Source organism: Mustela lutreola, chromosome 13 (genome assembly GCF_030435805.1).
Source record: "Mustela lutreola isolate mMusLut2 chromosome 13, mMusLut2.pri, whole genome shotgun sequence".
In the NCBI taxonomy this organism is placed as follows: Eukaryota; Metazoa; Chordata; class Mammalia; order Carnivora; family Mustelidae; genus Mustela; species Mustela lutreola.
This window is the reverse complement of record NC_081302.1, coordinates 1,231,681-1,247,091: the sequence shown is the minus strand read 5'-3', so window position 1 is coordinate 1,247,091 and position 15,411 is coordinate 1,231,681. Positions and strand designations below refer to the sequence as shown.

The window sequence follows — 15,411 nt, the reverse complement described above, 5'->3', positions numbered from 1 at the left end:
GGAGATGGATGGAACTTGAGATAACCCTGGCAAATTAGGGTGTGTTAGCGTGAGGCTCGTCGGTGAGCAAGCCATAAATTACAGACATATCGCAACTCTACCAACCACTCTAATGAATCGAACGATGGCAGTAATTTAATGTGGGACGCGCCAGTTTAACCCTTGTAAGAAATCAGCCCCTGGTCTCGACGAGGCAACCAGCCCAAAGGCACCGTCAAGGCTGGAGCTCAGCCTCTCTCCCCAGCGAGCACGTGCCGCGGGATGGCAGGTCTGCTTCAGTTCCCCTGTGGATTAAAAACAAAAGTTCAAGACCCTACAAGTAATTACATTATTTCATAGTTAATTCTTTCTTGAGCATTTTTCTCCCCCACACATAATCGTCATTATAGTCTTTTTCCCCGAAATGATCCCATTAAATACAAGGAGGCCACAAGCCCCGGCGTGCGGTGCATTTCTGGGTGGTTACTGAACACATCGGGGTGCCACGCGCTCCGTGGCTAAAGGCGCAGAGACTTTAACCCGAAGGGGAGGCAGGAATCCCACACAGATGCATCACCTGCGCTGTCCTGTTGCAAAGGCGAGGGGGAATTTATAAATAAAAATAAGGCGCCGAGGCAAACCCTCGACATTTTCCGGCCGTTACTGACAGCCGCACCAGGGCTGTGAAGCTATTTCAGAATCTGCTGTGTATTTTAGGGGAAGTTGCATGTAGAAATAACTGACAAATGAATGTTGATCCAAAGAAAACTGGAAGCTCAGGTGGGGAGTTAAAGGTAGTATGTCATTATTTAAACAGTGTTGACACGGTAAAGAGCATTCTTCGGCTCTTACGCAAATGGAAGGGATGCAAAACCGTGCCGGTGGATGTAATTACAGTTTAACAGGCGCCACTCGGTTCCTGAGGTTACAAAACTAGGAATTTTTTAAATAAATGACCCCTATCCTCGTGTGTTTTCTCTCCACGGAACGCAAGTATCTTTTACTGGATGCGCTACAGGAGGACGTGGTCTTCCCTGCGCCACAGGGCAGCTGCCTTGCTGCACACTCTCCTGCGGGCACCCCTCATGAGCCCGCAGCCTGCCAGCGGTGGGGGTTCCCGGCCGCCACCCCCAAGCTGGGGAGCCGGCAGGTCGGCCGCGAGGCAGAGATGCGGGGCTCGAGCCAGCACACCTGGGCCCGCGGATGGCGGGCAGAGGTCGCACCTGCGTGTGCCTCCTTCACACACACACTGTGGCGCGCACGGCACCGTGTCGGATTTAATGATCACGGATTGGAACAGTCGCTTCTGTCTACAGAGATCAAGAAAGTCTTCACCAAAAAGCACCTGCCGGAGCTGGTCGTGTAAGACGAGTAGGGTTGAGGTTGTTTCTCCGTAGCGCGTCCTTGCTCTGCTTCTGTCCTCCAGCTTGGCTGAATTCAGGGCGATGTTCGCCTGCGGCCCCTTGGGAGGACAAATCGGAGGAAAGTCTGGATTTTTTAAGTAAAATCTTTGCGGCTTCCCTTGCTCCAGATGCCCCCTCTGGTGGGCTCAGGAGTCCTACACCCTTCCCCACGAACTGACTCACTCTGGCCCCCACGTCCTATAGGACCTGAGGAACCACCCTGAGCCCCTGTCCACTGGCCAGAGCAGGCACCAATGGGTGTTGCTGGCTTCAAGGTTCTCCCAAGAGTGGGGCCCAGGCTCCCCAGATGCTAGCCCAGGTGCAAGCTCCCCACATCTGCGCACCATGGCTCTGGCCCACAGAGCACCCGTGGCTGTGTCTCTGGTCCCCTCGAGGAGCACATGGCCCCGGCCAGCCCAGAACACTCACCGTCCAGAGGAGGGAGCCGCACCCCAGCTCCTCTCCTGCCAGCTGCGAGGCAACAGACCACGAGGGCTGGAATAGCCTCAGCCTTCTCCTTTGCCAATGTGGAGCTCTAGAAAACCTCTTCCAGCACGTACGTTCTAGAATATAATTAGGAACGGTTATGGTCTGGAAGCATCTCCCATCTAGGAGGGGGCAGCATGCTTGTATGTGGTTCGCAAGCCGCAGGCAATCCAAATCTATGTTCCGGTGTTTCTCCTGGGCGTGCGTGGCTGCAGACGGCTGCACTGGTCGTGCGTGGCTCTGCCTGGCTGTGTGGGGTTCTCGCAACTGTTCTGGTGTGAGCTTTGCTTACCTGCTCCAGCTGGATGAGCCCCTACAAACACTGTTTCCTCGTGTCGGCCATAATGTCTATGCCACGCCTTCACCACAGACCCTATGCCCAATTAAGAGCGTGGGCCAGCAAACCACCCGAACTGTGTGGCTTGAAACAACAGTGTACTATTACCTCCACCGTCCTGGGTAGACAGGCTCAGCTGGGGGCTCCTAGGACCCCTCACTTGGCATTGGGAGGAACTGATGCTGAGGTTGTCGGAAGGTACCCTCCTGGCTCGTCTGGGCCCAAGCTAGGGTAGCGGGAGCGCTGGACATTTCTGCCTTGCAGTCTCTCTGGGCCTGTCCCTTCAAGTCCAGAAAATGCATGGAGTCACTCAAGTCTCATGTATTATTATTCAAAAATCAGTTATAATAGCTCAAAAACCCACAGCCCTCGCAAACTACCTTGGGAACCTGAAGCAGTGTTGGGGGTGAGGCAGGTGCTGCGGGACTGGCCACAGCACGATACCGCACTGCCACGGGGGCCTTCAGGGAACACCCGCCTCGGGAAAGCGCTGGGCGCACCTGCCAAGGCAGCGACTTTGCAAATCTGGGGGAGGTGGTGCATTCCCTTCGGACCCTCATCAGGAGCTGCTCACCGGTCTGGAAAGTCACACCCCGGGCCCCTGGCAGCCCTGTCGCCACCGTGCTCGGTGCGCCAACAGGACACATCTGTGGGTCAGTGCACCCCGAGGCTCTCTCTCCGTGCGTGTAATGTGGACACCAACACAGGCAGCAGCCGTCGGGTGTTCCAACGCCCGGCGGAACACGCTCTCCTTCCCACAAACTCAGAGACTTTTAAAGCCGAGAACGAGCTCGTCCTCGTCGTCCTGCCCAGGGACTCCGCTTGGGATCTCATATACGCGAGTATCAGTCCCTTTCCTTCTATCACAGTTTATCTTGATTAATTTCCTCTAGTAACGTTAAACATAACGCTGTTTTTCGGGTGTGTGGGTCCGTCGTCAGAGGGCGACGGACGTCCGGGTAAAGGGTGGTGGAGGTGGGCACGGCGGCCCGGGAGCCTTGCCTCGGAACACGCGGCAGTCACCGGCTCTCGGACCGCGCGTGCGGCCGGACAGCTGTTCCCTCGGCGGGCAACGCGCGGGCTTCCGACGACCGGCGACCACCCCTGGCTGAGGCCAGCAGGCCGACCAGCGTTCGTGGACACCCGTGCGGAGGAGCTGCTAGGAGCCGTCAGAGTTTCCGTGCTCTGACCTGACCACACAAAGGCAGCAAAGAGCGGGAACTTTGTCTCCACACGAGCCGCGGCGTCTCAGAACAAGCAGCTCTCGGAGGCCCAGGAGCACGGCCAGCGTGGAGGCTCTCGTCCTTGGAGCCGCGGGGCCCTCAGGCTTTCAAGGTGACGCCCACGGCGGGGAGCCGGCCGTCTGAAAGGAGGCATCGATCTAGTGGCTTCACCCCCAAAACATCCATTGTTTTCAGCCACAGGATGACAGAGTTATTTCAGAGATCCGTATTGGCCTCCCCTCTCGGGGGTCCTGCCCCTCAGAACCTCCCGTGGCTTCCTCTCGCGCAGCCGCTCGCGAGGGGCCGGGGGACCCTGCCGGCCCCCAGGCTTTAACGGCACAATGAGGCGGCGCCTGGACCCGGTTGTCAGAAGAGGAGAAAATCTTAAAACGCTTTCAGAAGACAAATCAGTGGGTAGTTACGTAAAATAGGAGGAGAGGGAGAGAACAGGTTGAGCAGGTAGAGAGAGGTTCTCGGTCAGACTTGCGTGGGACGGAGCGGTCGCGGAGCAGGGAAAGCCGACGGGAAGGCCGCAGGGAGGGACGGCGTCTGGGCCAGACGCGGGCAGCACCGAACACCCCTCTCCTGCGGGAGTGGGCCTGCAGGCACCAGGTGTCCCACTGTACAGATGGGGAAACCAAGGCACGAGGAACCCAAACTCTTGCTGAGCTCACAGACGATCTGACCCTGGCGGTCCGGCTCCTGACGTGGCCGCCCCGCCTCTTCCCACACCCGCAGAGGCCGTGAGCCGTGGGCAAGATGGGCACAGCGTGCAGGGGGCTGCGGGGCTGGAGCAGGAGGGGCGGGCGGGCCCAGGGGTGCAGGGTGCTGGGGCTACAGAGGAGGAGGAGGAGGAGGGCCCAGGGTCTGTAGGGAAATGAGGTGGACACAGAAGTGCAGCCTGGAGCGGTGGGGTCCGGTCCGCGGGGTCGCGGAAGCAGACCGAGTTTCTACTTCCAAGCACCTACGCAGCAGTGTGGTCGAGTTAATGTGCCGGGAGAGGGTCCTCAGGCAGGTGCAGGTGGGGAAACGGAGGGAAACTCTGGGGGGCGTCGCCGCCGCCGGGGGCTCTGCCGGCCTGTCCAGGGGCCGTCTCCTGCTGGCTCCAGCCCACTCCCCACCCCTTCACTCCCTGGCTCCCCCCGCCGCGTTCTTCCTTTCTCCATCAGTGTCTGTTCTCAGCGTCAGACTTATATTATGGGTATTATTACGACCTCACATGCACTGAATTACGTGGGGCTCCTGGGGGGCTCAGCCGGTGAAGCCTCTGCCTTCGGCTCAGGTCATGATCTCAGGGTCCTGGGATGGAGCCCCGCGTCGGGCTCTCTGCTCAGCGGGGAGCCTGCTTCTCCCTCTGCTGCTCCCCCTGCATGTGCCCCCTCCCACTCGCTCGCTCTCCCCCATTTCAAATAAATAAACAAATAAATCTTTTAATAAATAAAATAAAACCCTAACAAGACCAGACTTGGATGAGGCTTCACTCCCTTCAAGTGAAATGAAATTCAGAAGCTTTCAAAGTAAAAAAAGTCATAAGGTAGTTCAGGTTTTTACTCACGTAGATATTGTTCATTTTGCTGAGTCAAGGTTTTCTGTCCTTTGGGGGGCCGCTGAGGGCTCTAACCCGCCATTCGCGCGAGCAGCCCTAAGTGTGGCGGCTGTGGGGGGCGTCCTTTCCACAGCGTCCTCCCCCCGGGACTCAGCAATGCCTCTGTGAGACACAGAGTCTGTCGCTCTGCGGCCCGGCCACTGCGACTCCTAAGCTCAGGAAGTGGCGTTCAAACTTCACTTGGAAAACTGGACTCCATTATTTCAAACAAAAGTTACAAGAAACATGCAAAGGGAACGGTGGGTGGTTGTCTTGCAGCAGACGAGGACAGTGTTTCGGGGCACCGTCGCCCGAACGTGGCCCTCCACTGCGCACACGACGACGCGGCCCAGGCCGTGCAGCTGCTGCATGAGCAGAGGCTGGGGTACGTTCTCCTACACATGCCCGCGCTCCGGGGCTCCAGCCGCAGCCCTGCCTGTGACCCGCTCAGGGTTGGCACGACTTTGATCTCGGAATAGAATTAGCCCCGATCCCTCTGCCCAGTGGACACTGTATGACCCTCACTCCACTGTCTTAATGGTTCCTTCACTACAAAACCACAATCGAATGACCGTGTCAGCCATCTCCGAGGTTTGGAAGAAGATGTTCCTAACATAAATCGATAGAAAGGAAACCAAAACGGAAGGGCCCATTATTGTTGCAGATGTCTTTGTGCAACACAACTTTGCACCGAACTCCGGGCCACCCGGAGCCCCCAGCAGCCGTCCCCCGTCTCAGGCACTCACCTAACGAGGATGTTCACAAGCGGCTCTGCTGCGGGGACCATCGGACGGACCTGCAAGGCTGGCCCGTCCACCCCCTAGAGCGGCTGGCTAGCAGAAGTGGAAAATTCAGACTTCTGAGTGTTCGATTCCAAACAGACACAGAGGGGTCCCGGCCACAGCCTGACCGTTCCCTGGACCACAGAACTGCGTGTTCCTGCGACTTTCCATTGCGTGACTTTTCAGTTAAACAGGCAGAGGCACAAGAAAGCCCCGCACGCACGTTTAGAATTGAGTGAAGGGCACCTTTAGGGAGCCGGTCCTTTCTGCCTCCAGACCAGCTCTCCGGGAACCCTGAGCCTCCTCGGCAGGACACGGCAGGCGGGCGCTGGTCTGCTCTGCTGCTGTCCTTCAGACTGACCATGCCTTACCGCACTCCCTGAAGCCGTTTCCTAAATTAATTAGCTCTTGGGTGTCTGTGGCTGCTGACTTATTAACATGTTATTCCTTCCAAAAGTATTTAATTCTTAAATGGTGCCCCCAATAACAGTATTTCAAGCAAAGGAAGAAGTCTCTAATGGTGAAAATTCAGCCACGGGAGCCAGTAAGGAAACCACCTGGGTCCGTGTGCGTTTAAGGAGCCGCGTACTGTGTCGACATCTACAGTCGGTTCTGGGAACTGCAGCCGCCCGCGGCACTTCCTCGGGGGTCGCCGCAGCCCCCCAGCGTCGTGGAAATGCACTTCTCCTCTGAACACGTCAAAGTCCAAGGAGAACCGCTGCGCTTCCACCTGCGCCTCTGGCTCCAGGGCTGTTACCTGCGTTGTTAGAAGACGCGTGAGCTCTTACTTACCAAGCACAGGCTTGGGCGAGTGGCTGCTACAAGACTGATTCCGGGGAGTCCAAGACGGACCCAGCCCCGGCCTCCAGGCTCCAGGGTCGTCTCTAAAAAAGCAGCCAATGAGCAAAAACATCTTTCGCTCATTTGCAAAAACACAGCAGCCGTGAGCGTGAACTGGTTTGCTAAGGTGTCTCCTCTCTGCAGCATTAGAGACCCAGAGAGCGCACTTTGCGCTTTCCCGAGCGGACGGGTCCTGCCGCTCTCCGGACTCTCGTGAGTGAAGAGCAGAAAAGAGGGGCACAGGAGCCGAGCAAGTGCAGACGGAGGGAAAACGGCCGGAGGAGAACAGCGTGCGAGCGTGGAGACAGGACAGCGTGACCGGTGAGCCCGGGCCGGGTCCCCGTGCCGCCACCGAGAAGCCGGTAACTGTCCTCTCTGCGCCCAAAGAGCGCGACCCTTGCTATGCCTCCAGGAACAGTTTCCGGGGAAAGGTACGTCCCCCGTGGAGGCGAAGGTCTCACCAAACGCACGTGCGATGTTACCGCAGTTCCCACATTCAGCCAAAAGTTCCTCAAGTTAATTACACATTCTCCGAGCGCGTGGCCTCGTCTCTTCATATCTGCACACGTTTCCTCGCACTTTTGTTCTGATTTTTAAAGAACCTTGACTAATTCACTTTAGTGCAGAGCTAATCCCACACCAGAGGGCTAAGTATAAAACAAGTGACATCCTCAAATGGGTGACAAAAACGAGCAGACTGGGGGCCATTAAGTGCTCATTAGCCGCGTGTTGTCACGTTAACTACGGGGTGTAGCGCCAATTTTCTCTTCTCTGTCAGGCGCTCACGCGCCCCGCTTTCAGGGAGCCGCTGGGTGGTGTGGTGCCCGGAGCACGGCCCGCTCAGCTCTGCTGCCTCAGGATCTCGAAGCGCCGCCGCCGTCACCACAACTTCCCAAGTTTGCCAGGAAGAAGCTGCTACGCGCGTCTGTCGGCCGCAGCGAGGGGCCGGCGCGATCGAGCCTCAGAAAGGATTCTGGGCACCCGCGCCCCACGCACAGACTGGCTTTGTTTGAAGTCGCGGTTTTAGAAGCTGAACAACGGTCACGTGATCCGGACATTCGGGATTTCTGGTTTCAAGTCCCGGTCACACTTTGCTCCACGAGGAGCGCCCGAGACACGTCTCCAGTGCCTGCTCCCGGCCATGACCGAGAAGGTCGGAGCTCACGCGAGCGCGGCTGGTGCCCCACTTCGCGGCCTCTCTACCTCGTCTCCCTGCTCGTCCCTCCGGGTGACGCTCTTTTAAGATGAGAGACTGAAACCCTGCATATCAGCCGGGCTTTGCGTCGCGGTCCGGCGCAGCCTTCCTAGCACGATCGAGGGATGAGGCCACCCCGTCCTCCAACAACACCGCCTTCTGTCCCGCATATCTGCTTTTGACAAAACAACGTCGCAAAGCACCATCGGGGCCCTCGTTTGAGTTCCAGAGACTGACTGAGTCCAACGGGACAGAGCCTGAAACCACCATGCTGGTCTCGGGAAACACCGGCTGGGCTTTTCTAGGTCAGCCCCCGCTCGCAGCATTTCCGCCGGGTGGCCAAAGCCGCGACGCACGGGACCCGCCCCGGAAACGCAGTCTCTGCGAGGAAACAAGGAGGGGGAAGGAGCGGAAGAAGGCAGGAGTGGTCCGGGGGGCTCTGAGCGACGCCCGGAGCTGGGCAGACCTGCCCTGTGGCGTCTAGCTTCCGTGGCCCACCCTCGGGACTCCCCGTCGAGGCACCCGAGACGCAGAGCTCTCGCCGCCTGTCGAGGTCCTGTGAGCGCCCCTGGGGCCCGAGCCTGTGTGGACAAGGCCTCAGCCTGGTCCGCCCAGGAGGAAGGGCCACTGGCACCCCCCCACAGTGGCCTCTGTGCACACGCCCCCCGGCAGATCTGCGGGGCCCCAGAGCCCTGCGCTTCTGACACAGCCCGTCGTTCTATTTAAAGCGATCTGAAGACAAAAGTAAGAAGACAATCACGCAGATTGCAGAGACCAAAGAGAGGAGCAGGGAAGGGAGGCGCCGAGAGCGGGCAACCACGCAGCACAAACAGCTCCGCAAATGACCGAGCCCCGTCCCAGCTAACAGCGCGCTTTAACACCTGAATACATTCACACGCCTGATTAAGCACTGACAGCATACGCCCGTGCAGGCAGATTACACGCTGTAATGTGTCTTTGCAAGAGGCAGCGTATTAATCACTGTTTGTATACTTCTCCAATTACGTTCCTTTAATTCCTTCATTGGGAGAACAGTTTACATTACAGCAGCAGCGTCACTTCTGGTTTCGAAACAATGGATTATACGTATATTGCTAAATTACGGGTCTCCGGGACATTTTCATAAGTGAAAACAACTGTAAAGGGGCTTCAAAAACTCGATTCAGTTGGGGCGCCTGGCGACGTGCAGACAGACTCACGGTCACCTCCTCCCGCTGCCCCCCGGGCCTCCTGGTGGACGCAGACATCCGACTCTCCCCCTACTCCACTTTTCTGGGGGCAGAGGTTGGAAACCAGTGCGGGCCACAGCTCCCTCCCTGGCCCCGGGGCTTTCTGTCCCCCCCACTGACCCCAGCGGCATTTGTTCCGTGCCCGAGGGTGCCTCTTCCCTCCCAGAACCCCCAAATCCTGCCAACCCCACCCGTCCAGGTCCGGCCAGCAGGGAGTCTGGCCTGGGACCACGTGACCGTGCAGAAGCCACGCAGCAGCAGCAAGCAGAGCTCCTGAGACAGGACGTCAGTGAGGGGGTCAGAGAGCCGCGGAAGGAGGGGCAGGGCCGGACACAGCCAGGTGCGGCAGAGAGGCCCCCGGGGACCGGACTCAGCCCAGTGAGCAGGGGCGAGGAGGCACCAGGAGGGGATAAAGGACTCAGACCATAGAGCGCCTGTCCTGGCGGGATTCTGTGGCAGCCGAGGAGGCTCCCTCCGTCTAAGTGACTTGTCTGAGGTTGCCAGGCAGGAAGGGGTTAAGCTAGCAGGTGAGTTGGCCTATTAACCCCGTACACGCCATGTCTCCACAGCTTGGCCATGCTGGCTGTGGGCCCCAGTGTTCTCCAGGTGAGCCCCAGGGACGTCCAGTGGGGACTACTGGAGCAGACACCCCTCCCCTACTCTTCTCACGAAGCACAGTGAAACCCACTGACATCGTGCATCAAACAAATGCGAGAATTCTCCAGAAGACAGAGAGAAGGCAGAGGACAAGGGGCCTCAGGACCCAAGGAACAGCCTGGCAGTGAGGCCCCTGGCTCCTTGGGTTGTCTTGTGAACCCCAGAGGGTCCAGCTAGAGACGCCGGCACACAGAAATACCACAGACCCCGATGAGAATCCTCATTCCCTCTAACCAGATGACAGCAGCACGGGGTGGGCTCCTACTACAGGATTAACACTGTAGCGGCTCTAATCCAGCCAAACACCACAGGAAAAAATGTCACCCTGTCCCAGCCACCGGCCAAAGTTGAATGGGGAGCCTTGCCTTGCCCCCTCACTAGGCTACTCTACCACCGCCCAGCCCAGGCAATGGTGCAGGAGGCTGAGCAGGGAAGCCGGACTCCACTCACCTCCCCCCTCCTCCCCCAAGCCCGTTGATGTGATGGTGACCCTGGAGCAGTGTCAGAGGCCAGCCGGCAAAGGACAAGGTCCAAATGAGACCCAGAGTCTTACACCACGAAGCACGCACTGACCAGGTGTCAGAGACCACAGGTCACATGGGAGCAGGGAGAGAACGTGCAGAACGAGAAGACGTGAGCACACCCAACACCGAAGTCACGCCGGTGTTAGAACGAGAAGACGTGAGCACACCCAACACCGAAGTCACGCCGGTGTTAGAACTGTCTGGTGAGGGTTTCAAAGTGGTGAGATCACACGCATCCACAGGAATCAATACAAGTGAAAATAGGAAGTCTCCATGAAGATAGGGTTTCAGCAAATAAACAGAAAATAGGAAGAACCAAATGGCTATTTTAGAACTAACAAATACAGTGTCCGAAGATTTTTTAAAAAACTCATAAGGTGGGGACACCTGGGTGGCTCAGTGGGTAAAGCCTCTGCCTTCAACTCAGTTCATGATCTCAGGGTCCTGGGATCGAGTCCCGCATCAGGCTCTCTGCTCAGCGGGGAGCCTGCTTCCTCCTCTCTCTCTGCCTGCCTCTCTGCTTGCTTGTGATCTCTCTCTGTCAAATAAATAAATAAAATCTTAAAAAAAAAAAAAAAAAAAAAAACCTCACAAGGTGGACTCTGTAGCAGAATGGAGTAAACAGAAAAGCACCGTGGAGGGGAAAAAACATAAGCCAGGAGACACTCCGCATTGTATTGACCACATCAGCACGCTAGTGGGGAAGGAGTCACATGATCACATCGATTCTCGCAGAAAACCGTTGGACAATGCCCCAGACTGACATACAGGTTTAACACAATTCCCATCAAAATCCCAGCAAAACTTTTCTTCAGATATAAAAAATATTATCCTAAAATCCATATGGATTACAGACAATAATTATAGGTTATAAACATAAAATTTTTAGAAGATAAGTGAAATCTTCAAGACCTGAGACTTGCTGAGGGGATATGACACCGAGAGCGTGGTCAGTGGGGGAAAACAGTGTGCTGTGGGGGGCGCCCGGCCAGCTGAGATCAGTGGGACTCACTCAGGGCAGGACAACGGAGCAGAAGCTTCTTGGGTGCATGGGAACAGAGTGGCGGGCAGGGCAGCGAGGGAGAGACAGTCTGCCACAGGCAGTTGACAGATGCTCCAGTTACAGGCTTACACCGCAGACTGAAGAAGTGTGGGATACTTGGCTCATCTTAGGAACTGTGGCTGGCTGTACATAGCCCATGGGTCAGCCAGGGCTGGTGGCTCTTTTTCCAGGTGGGTCACTTCATGGGCCTGTTGGTGTCAGCCCGGCGGGCACTCTGGGCCCTTCTGCTTCACTCAGATTTCCACTGCTCAGGCCTGTCGCCTAGCAGCAGCCTCTACACGCTGGATTCAGCAAAATTAAAAAGAAATGTTGCTCTACAAAAGACCTTGTAGGGAAGAGGAAAGACGGGCTGCAGACCAGGAGGAATGTTTCACGCATCGAATATCGAACAAAGTACTCATATTTAGAATAAACATACAAAGAACTCTCAAAATTCGACAGTAAAAGAATAAGCAATCCAGTCAGAAATGTGCAAAAGACATTGTTTTCAGTGGAACAATGGTCCCACAGAGATGCGTCTGTGTGCCCGGCCCAGAACCTGCAGAACCTGTGAGCATGTGTTGGCTGGCGGAGGGCAGCTGTGGTTGTAGACGGAATTAAGCTTGCCAATCATCTGAATTTAGATGGAGAGATCGCCCTGGACTGCCCATGTGGTCCTGCATTCGGTTTCTCCAGAGAAACAGAGCCAATAAGTGGTGGATAGAGAGACAGATTTATCTCAAGAACTTGGCTCCCAGGATTGTGGCATGTCTCAGATCTGCAGAGCGGGGACAGGCTGGGGACCCAGGCAGGAGTGGTGTTGCCAGTCGCATCTGAAGGCCATCTCCTGGAAGAGGTCCCTCCCTCTTAAGGGAGAGCAGTGCCTTTGCTCTAATCAGGCCTTCCACTGATTGGATGAGGCCCACCCACATTACGGAGAACAATCTGCTTCACTCCAAGACCACCAATCTGAACATAAATCCCAACACACAGAAAAATCTAGGATAATGTTTGACCACATAACTAGGCAACATGGCCCAGCCAAGTTGACACATGAAATCAACAATCACAGAGGCCACAGCAAACCCATACAAAAGGGAGAACCAGAGACAGGACGAGCTTTGAGGACATGGGGGGCCTTCTGGAAGCTAGGAGAGTAAGGAAAGAGGTTCTAGAGCGCTCCCAGAAGGCACGCACTGCCGCCAGCCACCGCGGTTTTAGCCCAGTGAGACCGAGTGTAGACTTCCCACCTCCAGAACAGGTTAGATTATTAACCTATGAGGGTTTTTTTATTCTTATTTATCTACTTGTCAGAGAGAAGAGAGCACAAAATAGCAGAGGGAGAGGGAGAAGCAGACTGCCCGCTGGGCAGGGATCTGGACTTAGGACTCGATCCAAGGACTCTGAGATCGTGACCTGAGCCAAAGGCAGCTGCCTGACTGGCTGAGCCCCCCAGGCACCCCGGTAAGGGCACACTGTTATGAGTGAGTGCTCGGGTCTCCCCGGCTCGGCCTCCCACACCCTTCCAGGGAAATGCCGGGAGCTTCCTTCCACAGGTGCCACCTCGCTCTCTCGGTGGTCGTGTGGAGGAAGTTATGGAGCAGATCCAGGCCGTCCAGGGCCCGTGGTTGGAGGGGTTGTGTAACTACCTGGACGGCTCCCTGACGGCAAGCGAGAGTTTTCCGTCATTCCTGCTGCTGCTCTCCATCTGTGGTTCTCCCCCCCGTGCCAAGGACCACGTCTGAATGACCCAAGTCCACACCACGGTCCGTGTCCTCAGACCACACATCACCAATGAACTCGAGTGGGACATGAGGACCACCGGGCCACCTGCAAACGTAAGCCGAGCGCACGTGTGGGATGGGCACCGCAGATGTTCTCAGTGCCCGCCACGGTCCCTCCTCGAGGCCGATGGCTTCCTCGGCGTCCCTCAGGAGGAGAACAGCGAGGGCTGTGGTCGGGGCCTATTCCCGCGATGAGAACCCCGAGACACGCCCGGGGCACCTGTCATCCTTACGGTCAGTGCCAGGTTCGAGGAGGCATGATTGTTGTCTCCTTGTATGACCACCCCCGGGACCTCACCCTGTCCACACCAGCGCACTGGCTGGGCAGACCAACGACCCTACTCTGAAGTGGGGATAGGCCTCAGTCCTACGTGGGACGGGCTTGAGGCCAGCCAACTGGGTGCTTCCTGGAGGAAGTACCAGAACCTCACTGGTACTGACGGAGGGAATGAGCTCCTGTCTCGTGATCAAAGTCCACCACGGCGAGAGAGCCGGTCTGAGTCTGAGAAGGAAGGAGGGGCAGCAGGGGTGCGGGGCGACAGCGGGGGTGTCTCACCTGCTCTTCCCAGACCCCTGGGACTGGGGGCTCCTGCACGTGCCGTGTAACCAACCAGCTCTCCTTCCAAGGAAACTCTTCACATAAGCTGATTCCGGCGGGTTCGGCTGCTCGCCCTCGGAGTCTTGACGATTATCCCACCGCTCCGGGCTTCGGGATCCGCAGGTCGGGCAAGGTCCAGACCAGGCAGGGAGGGTACCAGGGGGCATGTCTGCTACCCTACTGCCGCAGCCAGATTCCTGGCCTCTTCTCAGTCACAGGTCCCCGGACTCCACCCCACAGAGGACAGGACCCGGGTCACTTCCTGCGATGACATCACAGGTCCCCAGACACGACCCTCCCCACACAGAGGACAGGACCCGGGTCACTTCCTGTGGTGATGTCACAGGTCCCCGGACATTCCACGGTCTCCCGGAGACCAAGCGGAGGGCCTTAGGGGAAGCTCGTCCTCCTTGGCTGGAGGGAACATGGCAGGGAGCAGAGGAGTGACCCTGTTTGTCCTGATGCTGTCCTGCTGGCGAGAAGCCAGGCTCCAACCCATCAACATGACTTCAGGTTGGTCACAAGTGTATTGTCGCGGCGGTAGAAACGCTGGCTTCTGGGGGCAGGATCCGGCCACCACGGCTCGTCCCTCGGGTCCTTGGGATTCCTGGTCGACCTCCTCATCTGTTCTGGGGGAGGATGGAGCGTGTGGAACAGGTTTCCGTCCTGGAAGCCTTGTCGATCCAGAACTCCGTAGGAGGGGGCGTGCGCGACCGTTTTCATTACGGAAAATGTCTCACTTACCCAAAGCGCAGGAGGAGCCGAGAGAAGCCCAGCCCGGGCCCCGTGACACGCGGGGGGGCGTCCCGCACTTGCCGCGCACATGCCTGCTGCTCCCGGGAGGGTGGAGGCCGCCGCGGGCCACGCACACCATTGCTGGCGCGATGAAGGCGGTTTTCCTGCACTTTCCAGCGTCCTTCACACGCGGACGAAACAGCAGCCACCTTCGCGGCCGCTGCCCTGGCCGGATTCAGTCCCCGCCACCCCAGAGGCCCTTGCTGGGGATGGTTCCAGTCACCCCCCGGGCAGGTCCCCACGCACCTCTGGCTCCGGTCCTTCCATCCTGGCCCCTTCTGCGTGGAGGGTGACCGCGGCCCAGTAGGCCAGGACCGTGGGGCCACTGCGACTCGCAGGACGTGAGGACAAAGGACTGCAGGAAGGGGGTGCCCTGTGACCCCCCCACTTCCCACCAGGAAGCTCCGTGCTCGGGCCACCTGCCTCCTCGCCCACCTTCTTCGGAGGTCCCCAAAGACGGAAGGAAAGGGGACGGGACGGTCCCCAGCCCCAGCTCCCAGAGGTGGACACCCGGGCCCCGGAGCGTCCTGCGGGGGTCGGTGCTGCTCTCCTGGGAGCAGGAGCAGGGGTGCTGGCCCCGAGCCCCGCAGAGCACTCCCCCTCCCGCCCTCGCCCCGTCCACAGTGACCCGAGGGGTCGGGCCAGCAGGCCGGGCCGGGGTGAGAAGGCAGGCGGTCCGGGAAGAGGCAATTGCTCCCAGCTGCCATTCCTTACGGAAACGGAGTCTCGAGGCGTCTACAAAGGACAGTGTCCTTCGTGCGGCCGTGGGTGCGGAACGGTCTGTGACGGGGGTGGAGCCGAGCGTCCCACAACGGTCCCGAGCCCGCGTCCCCAGGAGCGGGCCCCAGTGCAGATGGACGGAGCGCCCACGGCAGCCGCAGCCGGCCTGTCCCCTCCCAGACCTGCCCCCTCCCCGTCGGGCCGGGGAGCCCCCAGGTGACCCCCGTCGCCT

The 15,411-nt window shown here is 58.0% G+C and overlaps 1 long non-coding RNA gene across 1 annotated transcript; it reads right to left on the bottom strand.

The window, feature by feature from the left end:
• Positions 1–1,102: 1,102 nt before the first annotated feature.
• Positions 1,103–13,912, bottom strand: LOC131813986 (uncharacterized). Its single transcript, XR_009347070.1, has 3 exons — positions 13,623–13,912; positions 1,812–1,945; positions 1,103–1,441 (listed from the first exon to the last, which is right to left on the bottom strand). It is a non-coding gene; the product is annotated as an uncharacterized LOC131813986 (long non-coding RNA).
• Positions 13,913–15,411: the final 1,499 nt, after the last annotated feature.